The sequence below is a fragment of the Neodiprion fabricii genome, chromosome 2, assembly GCF_021155785.1.
Source record: "Neodiprion fabricii isolate iyNeoFabr1 chromosome 2, iyNeoFabr1.1, whole genome shotgun sequence".
In the NCBI taxonomy this organism is placed as follows: Eukaryota; Metazoa; Arthropoda; class Insecta; order Hymenoptera; family Diprionidae; genus Neodiprion; species Neodiprion fabricii.
The window spans coordinates 10,628,504-10,649,496 of record NC_060240.1 but is presented as its reverse complement, the minus strand read 5'-3'; the positions used below and the strand labels follow the sequence as shown (position 1 = coordinate 10,649,496).

The following is a 20,993-nucleotide window of genomic DNA, read 5'->3' as shown; positions in this document are numbered from 1 at the left end:
CAGCATACCGGCTTATCGCGAGGTAAGTCTCCTTAATTCTTCTTAACCTTTAGCTGGCACCTTTATCAGGTATAAAATTATTGGGCACCTTGGGGACGTTGAACAAAGCAACTTGATATTTTGACTTGATTGTTTTCGCAACGTGCTAGACGTCGAGAACTGTGTAATCGCACAGCAAACCGATACCATCACCCGGTTAATCCCGTATACAAATATAGACTAAAACACCGCAGTTTTCGATAAAGTCCGAGACAATCACCCTTGACTAACGGAAAGTCGACTTTATGATGATTTGTTTCCATACGTAGAATCTTTCTTCAGTTCACAGATTCTGGTACACTTGTGCTTGGAAGGGAGCGTCCGTATAGGTCGAAGACGGACGAAGTCAGACCGCGAAAATTACGCGTAGTGTTGCGAATTTCGCTTCTCATTGTAGTATCGAGGAAACAGAGCAACCTGATTGGAGCAGCTGGCAAACAAGAACGAGCAATTGACATTAGCGGACGTGGACATCCCCAAAATTTATATATGTAGAAATTTCTATATAGATATTAATTGCCTTAGTGTTTAGTGGTTTTAACCACACACTTCTTTGCCTTTTCTTTGCCAAAATGCCACCTTTTGATCCTTTTGCCAACGGCTTTTGCTACTTGCAATGGTTTGCCGATGCTGGTGTTCCAAAGTCAGCTTTATTACCTATAGCTCGACGTCTTGGACGTTTTCCCTTAGTTAAAAATGCTTTGGGACATTTATGTAATTATGTTAATAATTTAAATACTCCTTTGAGTGGTTATGTTGTAAAACCAGCTAATGTTGTGCATGTTTCTAATATGTATCCTAGACTTAATTATGTTACATTATTACAACACTTTACTACGTTAAATTGGCGTGTGGGAGGTGATAAAACTCTCGCCTCAAATAATCGCGATCTTTGCAGCGCCATGTATAATATGCTTGATCTTGACATCAAACAAGCTACTAGAGATGTCATTATATCTGGACTAGATTGTCGTGTGAAATGTCATCATCTCGTCCGTCGAATACGGCCAGCGACGACTGTGATACGAATAAATACCGCTATTCGTAACAAACAATTTGCCGTTTTGGCGCAATCGAAGTTTCAATTTTTAGAGATGACGAAAGAAGATATGAGAGCCAAGGCTAAAGTCAAAATGCAAATATTGAAAACGCAGCTAGAAAAGGAACAACTGGAGCTGAAATTGCTGAAACGTGAACTTCAATGAAAAATGTATTACTCAGTATAATTTAAACATAAACCAACCAACTTTAGATGTAATAATCGTTGAGTATACACGTTCTTCGTAGCAATAATATATTTACCGTTTCTAATTAATATGATACAACATTTTTAAAGAGCATAAAATGTCGAATTTAACTAGCCATACAGCTTTACTGTATTTGGATGTAAATACTTCTGCCGACGTTACTTTTACATAAATTTATACACTTTAATAATCATCATTGTAATCTCGAAGAACGAGACATGAAATATAATTCTTTTATATTGATAACCGAATTGTTTGAAGAATATATTATCTTTTACCAGTTTAAATCATATTTAACCATTTATTTTTAACGATCACCTACCACATTTCAATATTATAAATTAGCCTGATTCTTTGATTATTTATAATCATTGTTTTGATACACTGAATTTCTTTTGGGTAAAATTTTTTAGACATTTGCAACAGAACATTACTTTTGGGTCGTTGATTTCGCATTGGATGTGAAATATGGGTACTAAACTGAAGATGAAAAAGTCAGTACAGTAATTCAAAATAAAAAAATCGATCAAATCTCTCAAAATTTGCCTCAGCAGTTTTTTGCATCGTTGATTTCAGATCTAAAGTCGATGTTACATATTTATCGGCATTAATTGATGCCTGGAAAACAGACAACACTTGTTGGAATCAGGAAAACGATTTTACTAAAAATAAACGACTGTAGAAGACTAGATTTTCAGTCTCAATAAATGTAAGCTGTAATGTCAGGCTGCTTCTTGAAACTGTACTCCGCTGATTTATTTATTATTTACTTAATTCTACCCACAGCTTTGGCAACCTTCGCAGTTTTTGCAACCTTTTCACAAGATACTTCTTCAGTCTTTACACACGTTGAATCTTTGATTATTACGTAAGAACATTGATGAGCATTTTTTGTTCCTATTTCAATTATATTTCTGTATGTGTAATATAAAACTTATCAATGTATCATTGTTTTTCGGTGGTTTTTACGACATAAATTAATGTAATGTAATCCATAAAAATGTGGTCGACGTTTCGTTTTTTCTTTTTTCGTTCATGGTACGAACACATGTCTTTTTTACATACTTCTGATACCCGTTGTATAGAAATTCTTAGTTTTTTTTTAATGTTCTTTTTTTTTTTAATAAATTATTCTAATTTTAAGGGAAGCACTTTCTACTATGCGAAAAAAGCTTCCTCGAAATGTGTACCTTATTTTTTGAAAAGTCGTCTTATCCGAGTATATATAAATATCGGTACGATTGTACTTTATGCAGCATGCCGATAAAGTAGGTGTTTTTAGGCGAGGATAATGATTTCAATACAAGCTATAGGCGAGCCTAAAGCTTCAACCAGTCGAGCAAAAATCGTGTACCGCGAATACAATGAATTGCGACAGGACAGAAATATTTCAACCCAGAGAAAATACTCTGCCGTGCTGCCGATCTCGTTCCACGGTTTCAAATTCGTATTTCATTGTGGAACTTGAATAGCTTGTTGGATAATGTTTTGGTTTTTTCTAAAAAGCTTACGAATCTTTTGTGTAAAAATTATTCGTAGCTCGTAACGAAGCTTGAGACAAACAAGTGATATACCTTGTCACTTACAAAAACTCTTGGCGCATCTCGCCAGTCGCGAGCCGGTCGGCGAGCTCTACAAGTCAAAATAAAAACAAGTCGTGTTTACTTCGCACACCTTTCTACACTCTGGACCCGAAACGCAAAGATCCAAAAGAATATCGTATCGACGCCTCTTACGAAAAGTAGCAGGATTCAGATTTTTCGCAAAAACTAGCGTGTTTCGGATTTCACGGTGAAAAGTAGTATCGTTCGTCAAATTGAAGCGAATAATATTTCTATTTTGCGACGTTTTATCATTCTTTGACTATGTGCTGTAAAATATAGAAATAATGTATTAAAGTCATTTTGACTAACGCACACCGCACAAATCTTGATAAAAACCTTATTGCACTAATCGAAACATGATAGTTTTCCCGGCAATAACTGAAACGTACTAGTTTCCGCGGCAATAATTTAAACATGTGCATGGAATGAAGTCGTCAAATGAAAAATTGTCAGCACAATGTGATAAAATCGACACGATGTCTAGAATTTGGAAATAATTGAAAAAAAAACGACCTTTTATCGTCAGTAAATCGATTGAAAACGGAAGAGTTCGTGTTTTCTTCTTCGCTGCATTTCTATGTAAACACGGTGAAGACTTACAGAAAAATACAAAGTAATACTTTTAAACTGTAGAACAAAAAATTTGGAACTTTTGTTGGATGATCCTTTTGCCATCAATAAGCGTGATTGAAAAATTAATAATAAGGAAAGTAAAATGTCGTATCTGCTTAAAATAAGATCTTTTGCACTCACGTATTATGCTTGCTAATTTCAATAGATCCACGTATTTTCGATGCATTGAAAGCGAGTGCAAGAAAAAACGGTTTCGATACGGACTCTTGCCAATAAAATCATATTATTGGCGCTCACGACCTTTTGTCATTTATAAACAAGCGATGTGTAAATTGATCAGACGTTAACAAAAGTTCGCGTGAGTTCGATTTTTCTCTTTTGCAATCAATAAAATTACGAGTCAAGATTACTCGTAACAAAATGGCAATATTGACGATGATGGAAAATATGGGATATGAAAAACTTCGACTCACCTCAACACCGAAATACTACTTCACTCCTTTTGCCAGCTCACCGCATAGTCGGCACAAATTGTTTGAAACGTCCGTAACACAGCTGTCCGAAAAAATCGATCACTGAATTTACTCGAGTTAGCGAGGACCGTTAATTGCATTAACACACGATACACTGACTGTGAGTTTGATAGCCGTGATCGGTAACAAACTAACGCTTTGGTACAGCAACGCGTAAAAGAATGAAGTCGAGAGTTATTGTTAAAGATTGATTTCGGAGTAAAGTCACTTTTCCGTCTCTCACTTAGCAGGCAAATATTTTCAAACACGGATTATGAGGCTCGCAACACAGACAAACTCCGGAGTCTCAGATCGACTCAACCCGAGACTTTATGGACGAAGAATGAACAGAATTGCGGATTCGAATCGTATCGCTGCGCGCGACTCGCGTCAGCGCAATGATGTATTACTACGCCGAACTAGCCGGTCCATCAGCAAATTACTATTTCATCACGCGCTCCACGATTGGTCGAGCGGACTACTTTCAGCCTCGCACTCACAAAGGTGCTCTGCGACTTCTCGAAAAGCTTTGTCCCAACATAACCAACATTTCTTGGTACTCGCTTTGAAATGAAGTATGATACTTTGAAATTAGCCAGACCGGCCTTGATTCTTATTTGTTTGAAGCGAGCTGAAATTTACTCGAAAAAAATTTGCAATGGTTATGTTTAGGTATGAATGTTGAGGGGGGTAGATGAAAAAGAGAATATATCTAGGGATGAAAGGTTGAACAATTCAAACGGTTTCGATGAAAATGCTAAACATCGCCATACTTAAGTGGGGTGTCTAATTTTTATCCGCCAAAATAAGAGTTTTTTTGTAATTTATAAGGAAAAAAAATGAAATTGTGCAATCAGTTACTTTCAAATTTTCAGCCTACATTTATTGACATTTTAGATGTTCGTGTGAAAACATGGTCAACAATTTTTATGAAAAATTCCCACATCGGCTGATCCTCCTCGTCTGTGAATCCACGAATTTCTTCACTTTTGCTAACCTGAAAAAGGACCCAAATGGCATTTAGTTCGTACGCGTGTAACTATCGTTCAATGAAACAGTACATAAGAAAATTTTTTTTAACGCAATCGTCACTTGTGAATTTCAAATAACCATTGCGCAAAACGATTATTTGAATTTGACGAGTGTCGATTTCGTTGGAAATAATTTTATATGTTAGTTGATTGAACAGTAGCCGGATGTATACGAGCTGAAATACCGTTAGGATTGTTTTTTTTTTTTGTTTTTTAATACCAGAAGTGAACAATATCAATAGCCGTTCCAGAAGCACCCGTCAAACCAGTAGACGTGCCGCGTTCCATCGTCTGCGACATGGTATCAGTCTACTTTGCAGTTTCTTTCCGGAATTTCGAACTCTCGGCCACTTCCGCTGGTAATACGATAACAATTCCGCATCAAAGTTGAACATTGCAGCGATTTCGAACCTGCTCATCATCGGTCATATGACGTTGTGTGAATCTCTGGTAAAACTCTTTAGCGTTGTGCGCAATGCGTACAATGTGGGTAAGGTCTTGAATAGGCCGAGTAGCAAAGTGTGACGTCCCAGGGGTGACAACCTCCTAAAAATGAAAAACTTCCTTTAATGAAAGATCTGTTGTGCTCTCCTTTCTTCAGAAATTACACTATATATAAAATATCATAGTTACTATACGAATATTACATACGTACTGCATTTACATAGCGTATGTGCGCTCGGGGACATAAGTGAATCAGAGACGGCTGATGTTTTACGTTAGACAGTTATGTTGGCAATACAGAAAAACCTACAGCGCCATAGTGGGCGAAGCGCGAATCTCCGCAAGTCTACGCAACTTTGCAAATCCCACTCCATAGCTTTAATGTCACAAGTTGATACCAACGACCTACTAACGTAAAGTAACGTAAAACAGAGTAAGAGATAAGAAGAATGATAGAATGCAACCACTTACGGCGATTTCCTCCCCACCCACGAGTTGCCCTAACCAACCCAAGATTAACAAAACCTGACCCAACCTTCTCTTCCGTAAATACGCACCTATCCGAAAATCCTCGACCAACTAAAACTCAATCCTCATATGTCAGCTAAGTCAGTTCACATTGTGACACTACTTGCGCAAATTGTTGTCTCCTGCTTGCATAAAAACGTTACAACCAACAAAACTACATGCTAAATTATAACTTGAGTGCGTGTTTGGAATCTGACAATATTCATCAAGGACCAATCGTGAAGATACTGACCGAACTTCCATCCCACTCTCAGCGTACTATAACACACTGAGAGTAGAAGAAAAACTTTAACGTAAGAAATCCTGATTCAGTATCAATCACACCAAACGGAAACCACGAAAATTATCGTCGCAAATTATTTACATACGTGGAAAAAAAAAGAATTTATTACAATTGTACATATACCTTTATAACTTTTATCCATTCTTATTATATAAATTTATTTGTGGGAAAATGTGCAACGAATAATTGTGAATCTTATGTAACTTATAGTTTTAATCTTCAAAATAATCCATGAAATCCTCATTATCCCGATCACTGTCATCAGCATTATTTTCAATACCTAACATTATGGCTATAGTCTCCTTCTCCCATGTGTGAAATAAATCAGTGGGGGAAGCCTTGAACCTCACCGTCTTCAGTGAAAACGTGTGACGCTGTATCTGCAGACATTTATATTAACAAATCTGTAACCTGGAAAAATAGTTTTCACCTATTGAAGTGATAGATACAGAAAAAGGGTTGTAGTGACTAGAATTTTATTTCAATAATGTGCTATGTACCAATTCTGCTTTGAAAAAAAAAACCCTCATCGTCAATCCTGCTGAATTGTCTCACCCGCTCGCAGATGCGCGATCAAAATCCTCGTGCAACATGTCGAAGCGCAAATGGACTCCTTCACAGTTAGGAAAAATCCATTTTAACTCCACAACCGCATCCTGTTCCTCCGCTGCGGTAACATGCTTAACCGCGCATTCCCCATCATCAATATTCGGCGAATGAATCCTCCTCATCCTTCGATGAATCGAGGAGCATTACGGGCCGTATTATTTTCAATCTCAGGATCGATGATAATTGTATCCGCGGCGCTATCGTCCTCTTAATCATCGAAACAGTGCTCCCCTCGCAATCGTTTCAATCCGGATCGGGGTGGAGACTCTGGAGGCCGTCTTTTCAAACCTTTTTTTGAATATGAATCTGAAATTTTTTCTGGAATTATTATTGAAACAGTATTTGCATATAACAGAAACAGAAAGAGAATACAGAAAAATTACAAGAATTTAGAAAACTTTTTTCAGCGTGCTAATTAAATGCGATGATAATGGGAGATTTAAAAGAAAGGCATTTGCCGTATCGCAAGAGAATTGATTTGGCGTTATATATTAGAGAAAAAAGCTTCTACGGTGGTGGAAATTGAAAACGAAACAAAATTTAAAAAATTAGTTGAATATTATTCTAAGGCATATTATACCAAGGGAAAGAAAATTAATAATGCAAACGTATATTAGCAGAGAAAACACCGTAACCCTTTATTCGGTAAACTACTTACGAAGTAAACTGTTCCAAGTCTTGGAGTTTTCAAATGAATACTTTTTCACCGGTCACTTTGTCAGAAACTTTTCCTGCACGGGGAATTTTTCGAATGTGTGAAAAAATTCCAAACAGCTATTCAAGTTCATACAGAACAAAACATCATGCTATGTTTCCGCCCATGTGCAAACCAGCCAATCGCTGATTCGGTAACACACCACGTGGTGTATGACCAAAATTCAACGTGGGAAAAATATATGCAGAGAAAATTTTCGGAAGAAGCTCTCAACTTGACTGTTTTACCCAACGAAAATTGAGTCATATAATAAACGGTCACGAACATTAAACTCAACTTCCTTATTATTGTAAATTCGTGAGATATTAATTCACCGTCATCCTTTTCACCTCAATATCATCAGCATTAACGTTGAAGACATGGCTGAAGAAGCATACTCAGAACTAATCAAGCTGATGAAGACCGCACATAATTTGCTGAGAGACTCGCCTCCTAAACAGGAGAATCACAACATTTTCAATCATTGGATCGGCATTGGAATGGAAAATATCCAACTTCTGCATGATATTTTCCTGCGCCTGAGAATGAGTTTCAGTGTAAAACAACGAATCCAACATACTTTTGTAATACTTATAAATACTTATGCAATCTTGCGTGGCAAAGATTTAGCAACAGCAGCAGCAGCAGCATGTTGTTGTCACGGGCGGTAATATCGGAAGCCTTCAGGTATCACAGTGGAACGATGTTGACGGCGCTTTTACCTGTCGGATTCACACCGGCATTGTCACCATTCTGCATCATAAGCATTTGGAAACCTTTCTGGACGATGCGCAGAAGATAATCGTCCGTAGATTGAGGCTGGTGGAGCGCGTTGAAGGGAATGTGAAAACAAACATCTCACTGGCTTGCAAATTTGCGATGACATTCCTCTGGAGCGATATAGACGACTGGTTTACGTACGCACGAAACGATCTGCTTGCGAAGACGAACAGTCCCGTACAACGTAATTCCGGTTGGAGCATGATCGAGATACTACACGACACCGGGGTTTGATTTTGACGCGATGCTTAAACACTCGAGAGTAAGTAACAACTTTGAGACGACCCTCAAATGGTCTTATTTATTAAAACAAGTATTCGAGGCGGTGTAGCACAATACTGTGATCGATACGCTCTAGCCAGTAACAGATTTATGGGGGAAGAATTTAATCCGGGTGACGTGGAATCATGTCTTATGTATTTCGATGTGAACAACTTGTACGGTGGGGTTATGAGCGCAAATTTACCGATCGGCTCGTTCGAGTGGGAGCAGAATGGAATCGCTAGAACAACTCACCCAGATGATTCATCGATCGGTTAGATCCTGGAGGTGGATTTGTACTGTCCTGTAGAGCTCCATGAGGATCATAAAGATCTGCCGCTTTGTCCAAAACATTTCACGCCTCCGGGTGGTAAAAGCGCTAAACTCATCACCACCCTTAATCCCAAAACAAAATATATATTGCACTATAAAAAATTAAAGTATTAAAATGAACGAAAGTGCATAGTTTTAAAATTCGCGCGATCTCGGTAGTTCGAACCTTACACACTCTCAACACCAACATGCGCAAGCAGTCTAGAAATGAGTTTGAGAAAATCCTTTATAAATTTATGAACACTACGGTGTTTGGTAAGACTATGAAGAATGTGCAAAATCACAAAGATGTCAAATCGATCACAAAATGGGAGGGTAGAGGTGGTGCGAGAACGTTTTTACTCAGAAAAACTTTAAACACAACTGCAACGTATTTCACACAGATATGATTATTATAGGAATGAATCGTGTCAAATTTTTCTTCAGTAAGCATATATACATCGGTGTCAAAAACCGAGATCTGTTGAAAATTATTCTGTAAGATTTTCATTATAATAATGTCAAACATAACTTTTCTGTCAAACAGGCCAAATTGTACACCGACACTGACAGCCTTACTTACAAATTTGATGTGCCTAATATTTATTGTATCATGAAACGTCATGTTGGTACTATGTTTGACACTTCTGACTACCCCGTCTGATACGTGATGTTGATACAATGTTTGGCACTTCTTATGTACTTTTTTCAAAACTCGGTGCAAGTAATATTACAACTAAATCCTCGACATGTGCTAAAAGTTGCATTTTGTAAAATCAAAACACTATAACATTATTTGCGATGGTCGTGTTTATGGTTTCGGTTATATGAGATTAATACGAAATTTGGATTCCTTCCGTTAAGGTATTTCTTTCGACTTTCGGTCTGTTATAGTACGCTGGGAGTGGAGTGGGCATTCGTTATGTATTTTCAAGATCGGTTTTTCATGAGTTTTTGTCGGAACACAAACACGCGCTGGAGTCACAATTCAGTTCGTTCGCATGAGTGATGTGTGTGTGTGTGTGTGTGTGTGTGTGGGTTGATTATTTCTAATGCTTATTTTCCTGTTTCTCTAGGGTTTTGGTATAAATGAGTCTCTAAGGACAAGGAGGTTGGGTCGGGTATTGTTAGTCTAGGATTGGTTAGTATATCCCGTGGGTGGGGCCGAAAGGGCCGTGAGTGGTTGCGTTCAATCATTTCTGTCATGTTTTACTCTATGGGATGTTACTTTGTATCAGTGGGTTGTTAGTGTTAACCTGTGACTCTAACCTTATGGAACCTGCGTAGTTGCGTAGACTTGAATCAGGTCGGCACAGAGTCTAGTTGCCTATCAGCCTTTTGCGAAGCGTAGTTCAGGGTTTGCAATTTCGGGTCCAGTAATAGAAAGAAGAGAAAATAAGACGAAAAACGACTGTAAAAGGAACAGAAAGAAGATCAATCTAAATGAGGTTATGCGGAAACATGGAGGTTGCTGAGTGTTGGACGACTGGATTGGTCGTGTTTCATTGTTCTGGGGTGAGGCTTACAATTAGTTTATTGGTTCCGGGCTGGATAGTAATTATTGATTTATTGTTATAGTTCTATTGAATTTGTTTATGACAGAATTCTTGGGGGATCTGGTAGATATCCTCCGGCAATGGCAGCTTCCGTATGCATGGGATTGGTTAAAGCGGGAAGTTTTGCCCCTTCGGTCATTTACAACTAAAGAAACGACCCCAGTAGTGCAACACCTTGGCAGCACCTGAGCAAAGTTCGACGTTTTAAAGTCGAACCGTCAGTGCACACAATTATTAATCCCAGTTTATCTGAACCGGTCGATTGAATCGAGTTGTCCAGTGCATTCTAATGCATAATCGGTATTTGACAACCCAAAACTACGGATTGTGTGTCTGGTTGTATTTTCGTCAACGCTGCAGGTCATCTTGATCGGTATCAAAATCATCATACTAGAAATGGCTTACACCAGATTTCTAGACTCTCTGGCATATATGCTTTATATGGCATTATCGGCGCTACCGAAAGTATTCGCTCTACCGGCTACTTCCTTGAATCGTGTATTCCTCGGACACCATGATCAGCACTGTGCGAACATAGTTTTACTCATGGCACAAACAAGGCTGAAGCGAACGATCATGTGTTTGACGACGGTGCGGAACTGCTACCGTACTGCTGGTTGCACGAGGATACATTGCGACACGAGAACGTAACATCCAGGAACATATTTCTGAAGTGCAGCAGAGTATCTCTTTTCGCAGATAGCATGACGATTGCCTCGGCTTGTTCGGCGGTATTCCGTAAAAATTTTCTACATCCAGAACGAACAGGTATCCTGCCATCGGGCGATTATCGACTTGCCGATGCCAAGTATCGCAAGGCTTTGGAATAGCTCGTTCTAAAAAAGTCTAATTTTCATGAGGCATGCTGGAACTACACGCTATCCGAAATCCCGGAAACAGGCCGCAAATGGGACGGATACCATGGCACAGACAATGGAACGCGTCACATCTTTGACTTTGGTGTTTGACGATGGTGCGGAACTGCTACCGTACTGCTGGTTGCACGAGGATATATTGCGGCACGAGAACGTAACATCCAGGAACATATTTCTGAAATGCAGCAGAGTATCTCTTTTCGCAGATAGCATGACGATTGCCTCGGCTTGTTCAGCGGTATTCCGTAAAAATTTTCTACATCCAGAACGAACAGGTATCCTGCCATCGGGCGATTATCGACTTGCCGATGCCAAGTATCGTAAGGCTTTGGAATAGCTCGTTCTAAAAAAGTCTAATTTTCATGAGGCATGCTGGAACTACACGCTATCCGAAATCTCGGAAACAGGCCGCAAATGGGACGGATACCATGGCACAGACAATGGAACGCGTCACATCTTTGACTTTGGTGTTTGACGATGGTGCGGAACTGCTACCGTACTGCTGGTTGCACGAGGATATATTGCGGCACGAGAACGTAACATCCAGGAACATATTTCTGAAATGCAGCAGAGTATCTCTTTTCGCAGATAGCATGACGATTGCCTCGGCTTGTTCGGCGGTATTCCGTAAAAATTTTCTACATCCAAAACGAACAGGTATCCTGCCATCGGGCGATTATCGACTTGCCGATGCCAAGTATCGCAAGGCTTTGGAATAGCTCGTTCTAAAAACGTCTAATTTTCATGAGGCATGCTGGAACTACACGCTATCCGAAATCCCGGAAACAGGCCGCAAATTGGACTGATACCATGCCGCAGATAATGGAACGCGTCACATCTTTGACTTTGACGGGTGCTTTTTACATGACTGTCGCGAATGTTTACGGATCAACCGCGATAGACGTAACATCAACGGTAAAATATTCGACAGACTACGAAGAAACTCCTGCAAAGATCGGCCGTATGCGCCGATTGGCTTATAGTGTACCGGAACTGTGGAAATGTGTCTTTGATCGATGCTCAAGGCAGAACGAACAGGTATCCTGCCATCGGACGATTATCGTCTTGCTGATGTCAAGACTCACAAGGCTATGGAATGGCTGGTCTTGAAAAAGGCTAATCTGGACATTTTCATGAAGCATGCTGGAACTAGACGCTATCCGAAATCCTGGAAACAGGTCGCACAATGGACGGACATAGCGTCGCAAACAATGGAACGTGTCACATCCTCGACTTTGATGGGTGCTTTTAGCATGACTGTCGCGAATGTTTACAGATCAACCGCGATAGACGTAACGTCAACGGTAAAATATTCGACAGACTACGAAGAAACGCCTGCAAAGACTGGCCGTATGCGCCAATAGGCTTATAGTGTACCGGAACTGTGGAAATGTGCCTTTGATCGATGCTCAAGGCAGAACGAACAGGTATCCTGCCATCGGACGATTATCGTCTTGCTGATGCCAAGGCTCGCAAAGCTATGGAATGGCTGGTCTTGAAAAAGGCTAATCTGGACATTTTCGTGAAGCATGCTGGAACTAGACGCTATCCGAAATCCTAGAAACAGGTCGCACAATGGACGGACATAGCGTCGCAAACAATGGAACGTGTCACATCTTTGACTTTGGTGTTTGACGATGGTGCGGAACTGCTACCGTACTGCTGGTTGCACGAGGATATATTGCGGCACGAGAACGTAACATCCAGGAACATATTTCTGAAATGCAGCAGAGTATCTCTTTTCGCAGATAGCATGACGATTGCTTCGGCTTGTTCGGCGGTATTCCGTAAAAATTTTCTACATCCAAAACGAACAGGTATCCTGCCATCGGGCGATTATCGACTTGCCGATGCCAAGTATCGCAAGGCTTTGGAATAGCTCGTTCTAAAAACGTCTAATTTTCATGAGGCATGCTGGAACTACACGCTATCCGAAATCCCGGAAACAGGTCGCACAGTGGACGGACATAGCGTCGCAAACAATGGAACGTGTCACATCCTCGACTTTGATGGGTGCTTTTAGCATGACTGTCGCGAATGTTTACGGATCAACTGCGATAGACGTAACGTCAACGGTAAAATATTCGACAGACTACGAAGAAACTCCTGCAAAGACCGGCCGTATGCGCCGATTGGCTTATAGTGTACCGGAACTGTGGAAATGTGCCTTTGATCGATGCTTAAGGCAGAACGTCGAGATAACGGGGAGTACTTGGACGACATATCGGCTGACTACCGCCACTGACATGAAAAAATTGCGTCTGTTTCCGGTTGGCCACCAGATGTTTTATGTGAGAGGAGTGCAAGCTCTCGACAGGGGGGGCGGTTGGTGGCGGTGGGGGATGGTGGAGGGGAGAGGGCGGGGGGATGGGCAATTGCGACCTCGCGGAAGTCGAGGGGCTGATCACGTATAGAGTGTGACCGTCACACAATCTTTATCGCCCAGTTTTGCGGGTTCTCATGCCAAGCTGATATTTGCCTTGTGCCGGACATGCTGTTAGATATAATATATATCTACTTACAACTTTTACAATCTTTCTTCTTATTCCATGCCAAGTAGTTCTTACATTTTACTCCGAATCGTCATTCAACAATTTTTCATAATTTCTTTATCCGCTTTCGGAAAATTTTGCTACTTTACTCTAAACCGATTTGACGGTTTGCTTATTCTGAGTTTAAGAATAATGTTATCGATCATTTTAGCCCATGTAAGCTTAAATGGATGTGTGCACCAAAGAGGATTTTACCGGGTAACGAGAAGTGTCCTTTTTGGTATCCTAGGAAAATGGACTAAATATTTTTGCAAAGATAATCTTGGACCCCAAAAATACCTTATGAGAACTGGGGTGCGCGTGCAACGCAATAAAACCTCATCATTCATCAAGTGGTATCTGTTTTGGGATGCGATATCACAATGTTGAAATTAAATTCTTACCGCTTCCGTGACAAGAGTCGGAGTGGGATTAACTGAACCACTACCCTAAGCCCAGGGGGTAGGAGTGGAAGGGGTGAATAAGGAGGCCTGAAGTACTATATTACGTTTACGAAACTACCTTCTTTGTCCACCTTCCACAACATTGGGAATAACTAATCAGGATCGTTAGGGATTGCAAGCAAAAGAAAAAGGAACTCCAAGAGAAAAATTGCACAGTTAGAATGGAGACAGTACTCAAAAAGGTTCCTCCAGAAATAATCTCAACGAGGCAGTACTAAAAAACCTTCTCGTGCAGCAGCTCTTGAAAAAAAAAACCTTTCGGAGCTGTTCCTCTAAACCAGCTTCCTAGCGATGCTTTACTTATTAAAATCCATTGAAGAATGAATCTTAAATTAAATGCAAAGTGAATTCCAAGCTCTGTCTGTTGCTGAATTATACAAGTTCTTTCATCTTCAAAACCACGTTTTCTGATAACTTTAACCAACTAATTTTCAATAAATTTTTGTTTTCTGTTACTTTGAATTACCTTTTGTTCTTGAGTTTGATCTGAATTGTGAGGTAAATCTATTAATAACTTTTAAACCACCCCATCAACGCCCTAACGGTATTCAATTAGTATCAGAGATTACTAAGAAGTTCATCACGTATCCAGTCGCCCCCGACAGCCCGGAATCATCTGAAAATACTAAAGGGTAAGTGACAAATAATTTTCCCGGAAGTTGAATAATCGAGTAGTTTTCCGACGAAACAACGAACTGTGACCAACTGATAAGAAAAATTCAAAATGATAAAAAAATATTTTTATATCATATCTCATCAATTGGTTCTTTCTTATCGACATTTTGTAAACTTTTCCTGGTTTCATTGAATACGGTCACCAAATATGATGTAAAAAATCATTCTTCCCTCAAAACATATTATTTAGTGGCAAAAAATTTATCAGAACAACAATCTGTATCATGAAGGCAAAACGCATTTACTCATTCTATAGAAACATGCGGCTACTAAAGCACCAATTTTTCACAGAGTGAATTTGGTTTCTAACAAAAATCTTCATTTTGCGTAATGTAAGCTTCGCCATTAGCTTTTCGCTGATGGTGTTTATATTACTAATTAAAATAGCGTCGTAGACAAAGAAATTCAAAAAAATGTAGGGAATCATCATATAAATGTGTGATGAATAGATTGAATTTTATCTAAGAAAAAATATCGATAAGTATTCAATTTGAAATTCATCCTACACCTAAGTATGTTTGGCATTATTGGTTGAACTGTTATGTTACGTGTAGATCGTTTATTATATTCATCCAAGTAATTCACTTGTTTTATCTTCGTTTTGTTTTATTTTTCGCTTTTTAAACTTATCTAATCTTGACTGGTAACTATTTTATTATATTTACGTAAGGCTATTCCTAATTTTTCCCTTAATTACTGCCGACAGCAAAAACTTGGCTCATCAATGTCCTCTAACTTTCCATTCATCAGGTATATAATAAAAATATAATACGGTTAGTTCTAAATGTAGATATTACTTTTTAATGCAGTTCTCTTTTGTTTCGGTGGATCGGTGATCCAGAGTCTATTGCAACAAATCAAGTAATACTTCTAATATTTCTGCTTTTTTTTTGTTTCTATTCTTATTTTTTTTTTTTTTGTTTGTACTTGTTTTTTATTATTGATCTTTGACCTTTTTTTTCTGTACTGTGATAATTTTTTCATTCATTTTGGTTTGTAATAATGTAATAGAATAAAGTCTCAGGATTTTACCATTCTATTTTTGGTGAGATGTTTAAAACGTACTCGATTATGTTACTTTAAAATACATTTCTTGTATCGCACAATATTCCTTCAATTCTAGGAATTATTCCTGCATGTATAATTATAAAACATTTGGTGTTGCGATATAAACAATTTGATTGATACATTTTTTGATATATCGGATGCGTCCCTCAAGACTTCAGAAGATATTTTTATATTTTTAACAACGTATTGTGATTCGCATAACTCATAAAAACCTCCTCGATTGTAATAACAACATAAATGAGTTCGGTTCATAGGTATAGATTGATATTTTATGATGACGTAGTTATGATAAGATAACGTAAAAGATTCTCGTGACATTTCAGATAATTTAGTTTTTAATAAATAATACACATTATGGTGGGATTTCAACACGTAGACAACGTGTTTCAACTATAGTTTTATCACAAGATTCTCCTACTAAAGTTTAAGATTAATGTAAATAATATTCAGCTGTAGTAATGTGTTTAAAATATCAATATTCCGTTCGGACGTTATACCTTCAACTTTAGGCAAGAGCGTTAAGCCTTTCACTTGATTATTCCCTCTAGTTACGACCAATAATAATACGATTACAGAAAAAACTACCTTCCGATTTTCTCATTATATCGTTTTGGTTACAACGTACAAATTTTCATCAATCGGCGTAAAAAATGAATATTCGTGTTTGATTTCCATGTTTATTACTAATCCTGTGTACAATGATCAGTTTCTATTTCATTTGTACTTTTGTACGGTATCCTCAATACGAAACTGCACGATTGACAATATCTTGCTACCAAAGTCTATTGCCATACTATTCTAGCCGAGGTGGATTCAAGTATCAATTTATACCGTTCTTCATCGATGCGGTACGTCGATGAAAGAAAATAATTACAACGTATCTGTACTCCAAGTTTGAAAGCCATACAAATTTGGACCGACAAAAACACGTTGACGTTTCTCTTCTACATTGAAAGTTGCTGGTAACATTCTTGAGTTCACTTTATTCTAACCTTGACAGATGTGTACTCGATCACTTGGACCATTTCTCCCAAGTCCAATGGAAATTGCTATGTCACCATACATTTTCTTTAGATGGTATTTCAGTTTGTCAGGTTAAACAAAAGGAGTTGTCGATGAATTCATCAAGTTGCTCGGGACTTGTTTGGATAGTCGCGTCAGAACGTCGGAATACGAAGTTGTCAACTTTGTCTTCCGAAAATAACGAGGTTCAAATTGATGTACGATGTATATTCAAGTTGAGGATTGAAACAGGTCTCTTGTGTTCGTCAGTAGGTACGCGTTGGTTCACGTTCAAATTTAAATCTTCGTCGCAGGATGTTCCGCCGTTTACCTTTGACAATGCTGTCTACACTCATGATCTTATAGCTGCAGTAAGTTCGCTCCGTTGTCGAAGTATGTACGGTCTCCATGTCCTTGCTGGTTTCAAAGCTTTGGAATATATAACTTGTCCTCCACTCAATGCAGCGATAGTATATTCTGCATGTTCGATGATTCCAATGTCCAGGTCGATAATGATGATTTGTTCACCGACAATTGGATTGCATGACAAAGTGGTGTTCACTTATCAGGAATACGTTGTCTGTCCTGCGAAGTCTTGAAAAGTCGACGACCAACACCTCCAGTTCTGCAAGTTCTGTTGTTGAATATCAGTATAGTGGTGTACACTCGATGGAAGAGTTTTTTTTTTTAAATGTCATGTAATCGTAGAAACGTGTAGGTCCCTTAGTTATGATGATCATTCTTGCATAATGGACGTCAAAGCTGCTCGATGAAGGATTCGGTGACGTATTCAATTGAGAAAATTTTTGGTATTTTTCATCGTATTGTTCACTAATCACGTATTCTGCGCATTTTAACTGAATGATATCGTAGTTTTACCACAAGGTTATCTTTGTCTCGTTTTCTTTGATTCTTTCACTCGTTGAAATTACATTTATATCGTTAGTGTTATATAAGGGTACATTGTACATTCATACATACGTTGCTGATTAGAGTACCTACCAAAATATACGTAAAAAATACTATTTAACGTGTTTCTTGCTGAAGAAATTACAACATATTTTGTCCGAATCTTAGTGTATACTTATCACATTTATAATTAGTAAGTGTATTTCAATTAGTTTATTTCTATTGTAAACGTAATAGCTTCCTTAGATTTTAACAAACTCAATTATGATTATTAAGTTTGCCTTTCGACAGTTGAACGCGCTATCAGCGTTTAATAGTGAAATTCTATAAAATATCGAGTAAATGCGTTTTGACTGTCATAACTCTTCAAAAAATCAATTATTTATGCCTTAGTTCTTTTATTCGTAATCGTATGAAACATTTCATTCGATAACATTTTTCTAATTTCACATTTTCGATACCCCTAAATATTGGATTCATTTTGCACTATTTCGAGTACATGATGAAGACCGTGTATTCGAATTTAGAAGAAAAATATTAATTCACAATTAATGTGTAGAGGGCTAAACTTTTTTTACATACTTAGGTAAGGAAAAACAACCGGCTAAAAAGAACCGTCACTAAAATTCGAAAGAGAAAAAACTTACGAACTCTATACTGAAACTACACGTTAAAAATTGAAAGACTCACATATCACTTGAAACGACTGCGTATAACAATTAGAAACCCGGTGGTGAAAATATGTGACATATTAGACGTTTGGTACATCAGATTTATGTTACCAGTATCAAATCACAGAACCGTTTCAACGGGAAAATTCACTCTCCCATCCGCACATTGAGATTTATCATTAGCTGCATTATATTGTTTATAACGCAGGTCGAAATACTGTTTTAAAAAGCCCGACAACGATAATAAAGATTCCATGGATATTGGCAGACAACCAAACTCAGATTCTGCAACTATCACGAAAACGTTTGAAATAGATACCAAAGAATTTTTCCCAAAATTTGATTGCAGGGATATTATTACAGTGTTTGCAGAATTTGATGGTACGCCTACTGGTTGGTCGATTCAAAAATTTATCAACGAATATGAGAGTGTTAGATGATTCGTAGCTCAATGCGAAAATGATTTCATAGTAATAATGTTACCTTCAAAATCTGACGGTAAACCACTGAAACGTGTGACTGATGTTAATATACAGACGATTGACGAACTTGCAACATATCTCTGGATAAAGAAACAGAAGTCTCGATCGGAGCGTTTAGTGATTTTTTAGTGAACGAATTAGTCACTAGACTAAACTAGAGAATAGGTAATACTTCAATGCAATACAATTTCATCAATCAAAATCAATCAAGGTATCAAAAAAGGTAAGTCAAAACGATAAACATTCAATTTTACTGATCGTAGCTATAATACAAAAATTATACCTGATCGAATCAAAATAAATATAATTCTGTAACGAAAGTAGACGGGTGTTTAAAAATTAGTAAACACCTTCCTTGTTACAAAATGTTGTTGACTGGTGTTATTATAGAGATTTCAAAGGGTCAATCATATGAGAAAAAAACGAGAATTTGGATATATTTTTGTGCGTGTTGCTTTCTGAAAACTGAGGTTTTACGAAATACTCTTACGCTGGCCACGTTATTCCTCGACGTATTCGCGTACAACGTAATGAAAGGCCCGGGTTACATGGCCGTAATTGCAGGAAAAGTGATCCACATCATTAAGCGCATCCCAGTTGAGATCAAAGTATACAAAACTGAAAACTTTTATAAAAAATCTTCCTTGTTTCTCAGAGGGAACCAGAGTTAGTTCATACTTCCAAAAACTCATGTACCGATTGACAAAGCAGTTCAGTTTGATTGCAATCGGTTTATACTATCCATGTCCCATAGTAACGATCAGTGGTACAAATTTCTACCGTACCAAGCGTAGACTAGAGACCCGTTTACATAAAACTTCCATAGTCGTGTGTTCTATATTCATGCTATACTTTTCCACAATAGCACGTACAGAATCACAAGTGGATAGAACTATGAACGAAAGAAAATTGAGTATTTATCCTGTGACCTTGATCACTTGCGTTGTATATCGAGTTTTGAAATTTCGGGTACTCGAGAAAAGAAACGGTGACAACACGTTGCAATTGCACTTGGCCCGGTAAAAGTCTGACCAGTTAATGATATGACTGGTCGTGTACCCAGAAATTTTCACAGTTTGATGCTCTTCTTAGAAACTAAGGTTTGTCTAACTGAAAACTGAATGAAAACTGAACATCGGTTAAGAATGAACAAGATGAGATTATCGACTCCCAAGGATCTCTTGGTATTAGACCTAAAAAGGCAGACTTTTATCTTACCAGAAAAGCAGCAGTACTGAAATTTCCGGGAAAGTCATACCTTTGTTACGCCCTCCAAGCTTTGTATTCCTTTCCCACAGTCTTATGTATTGCAATTACGGTGAGGAAGTACACTCCGACAATAAAAGTCAAATTGTTAGCGCATTTCACGGGAAATTGACAGATTCAACGTGTATTCAACTCAAGTATTGCAATTGCCAATTAATATTGCAAGGAAGAATAGGTCTAGACTTGTAGATACAGACCCACCAATTCTCAGCTAATTAACGGTATAACAGGGAAATGGCGAGAATATTTTGCTGTGCATCGTCATCAAAAATACACAAAATGGCCTGAACTACCTAACTATTAAAATAACCGCTCCAAATTAACCTTTAATTAAGGCTTTAAAGGCAGAACTTTCTCCAAAAGATATGAGTTAAAAGACTGGCAGTATATCGAGTTTGAAAAAAAAATTTGATATCACAGAAGAATTTGAATTATCAGAGATGATTTCTCAACAAACAAACAACTCTTTCGTTAAACACAGAAGAGTTAAAATTTGACTGCAAGAGAAGTTAGAGAATTGATCCGTCTAACTCTAGAAACGTCATACTAAATTGGCTGAATTATGAAAATTGATACT

At 38.1% G+C, this 20,993-nt stretch overlaps 1 long non-coding RNA gene across 2 annotated transcripts in view; it reads right to left on the bottom strand.

Annotated features, from left to right (window-relative positions):
* LOC124175754 overlaps window positions 1–20,993 on the bottom strand; it is a 34,745-nt gene that overhangs the window by 4,860 nt on the left and 8,892 nt on the right. Inside the window, exon 1 of one of the 2 annotated variants that reach the window (XR_006869228.1) lies at window positions 3,937–6,265. The exons of the other annotated variant lie outside the window; for it this stretch is intronic. This is a non-coding gene — a long non-coding RNA (uncharacterized LOC124175754). Of the gene's footprint in view, window positions 1–3,936; window positions 6,266–20,993 lie in introns of those variants that run through there. 2 annotated transcript variants of the gene reach the window in all.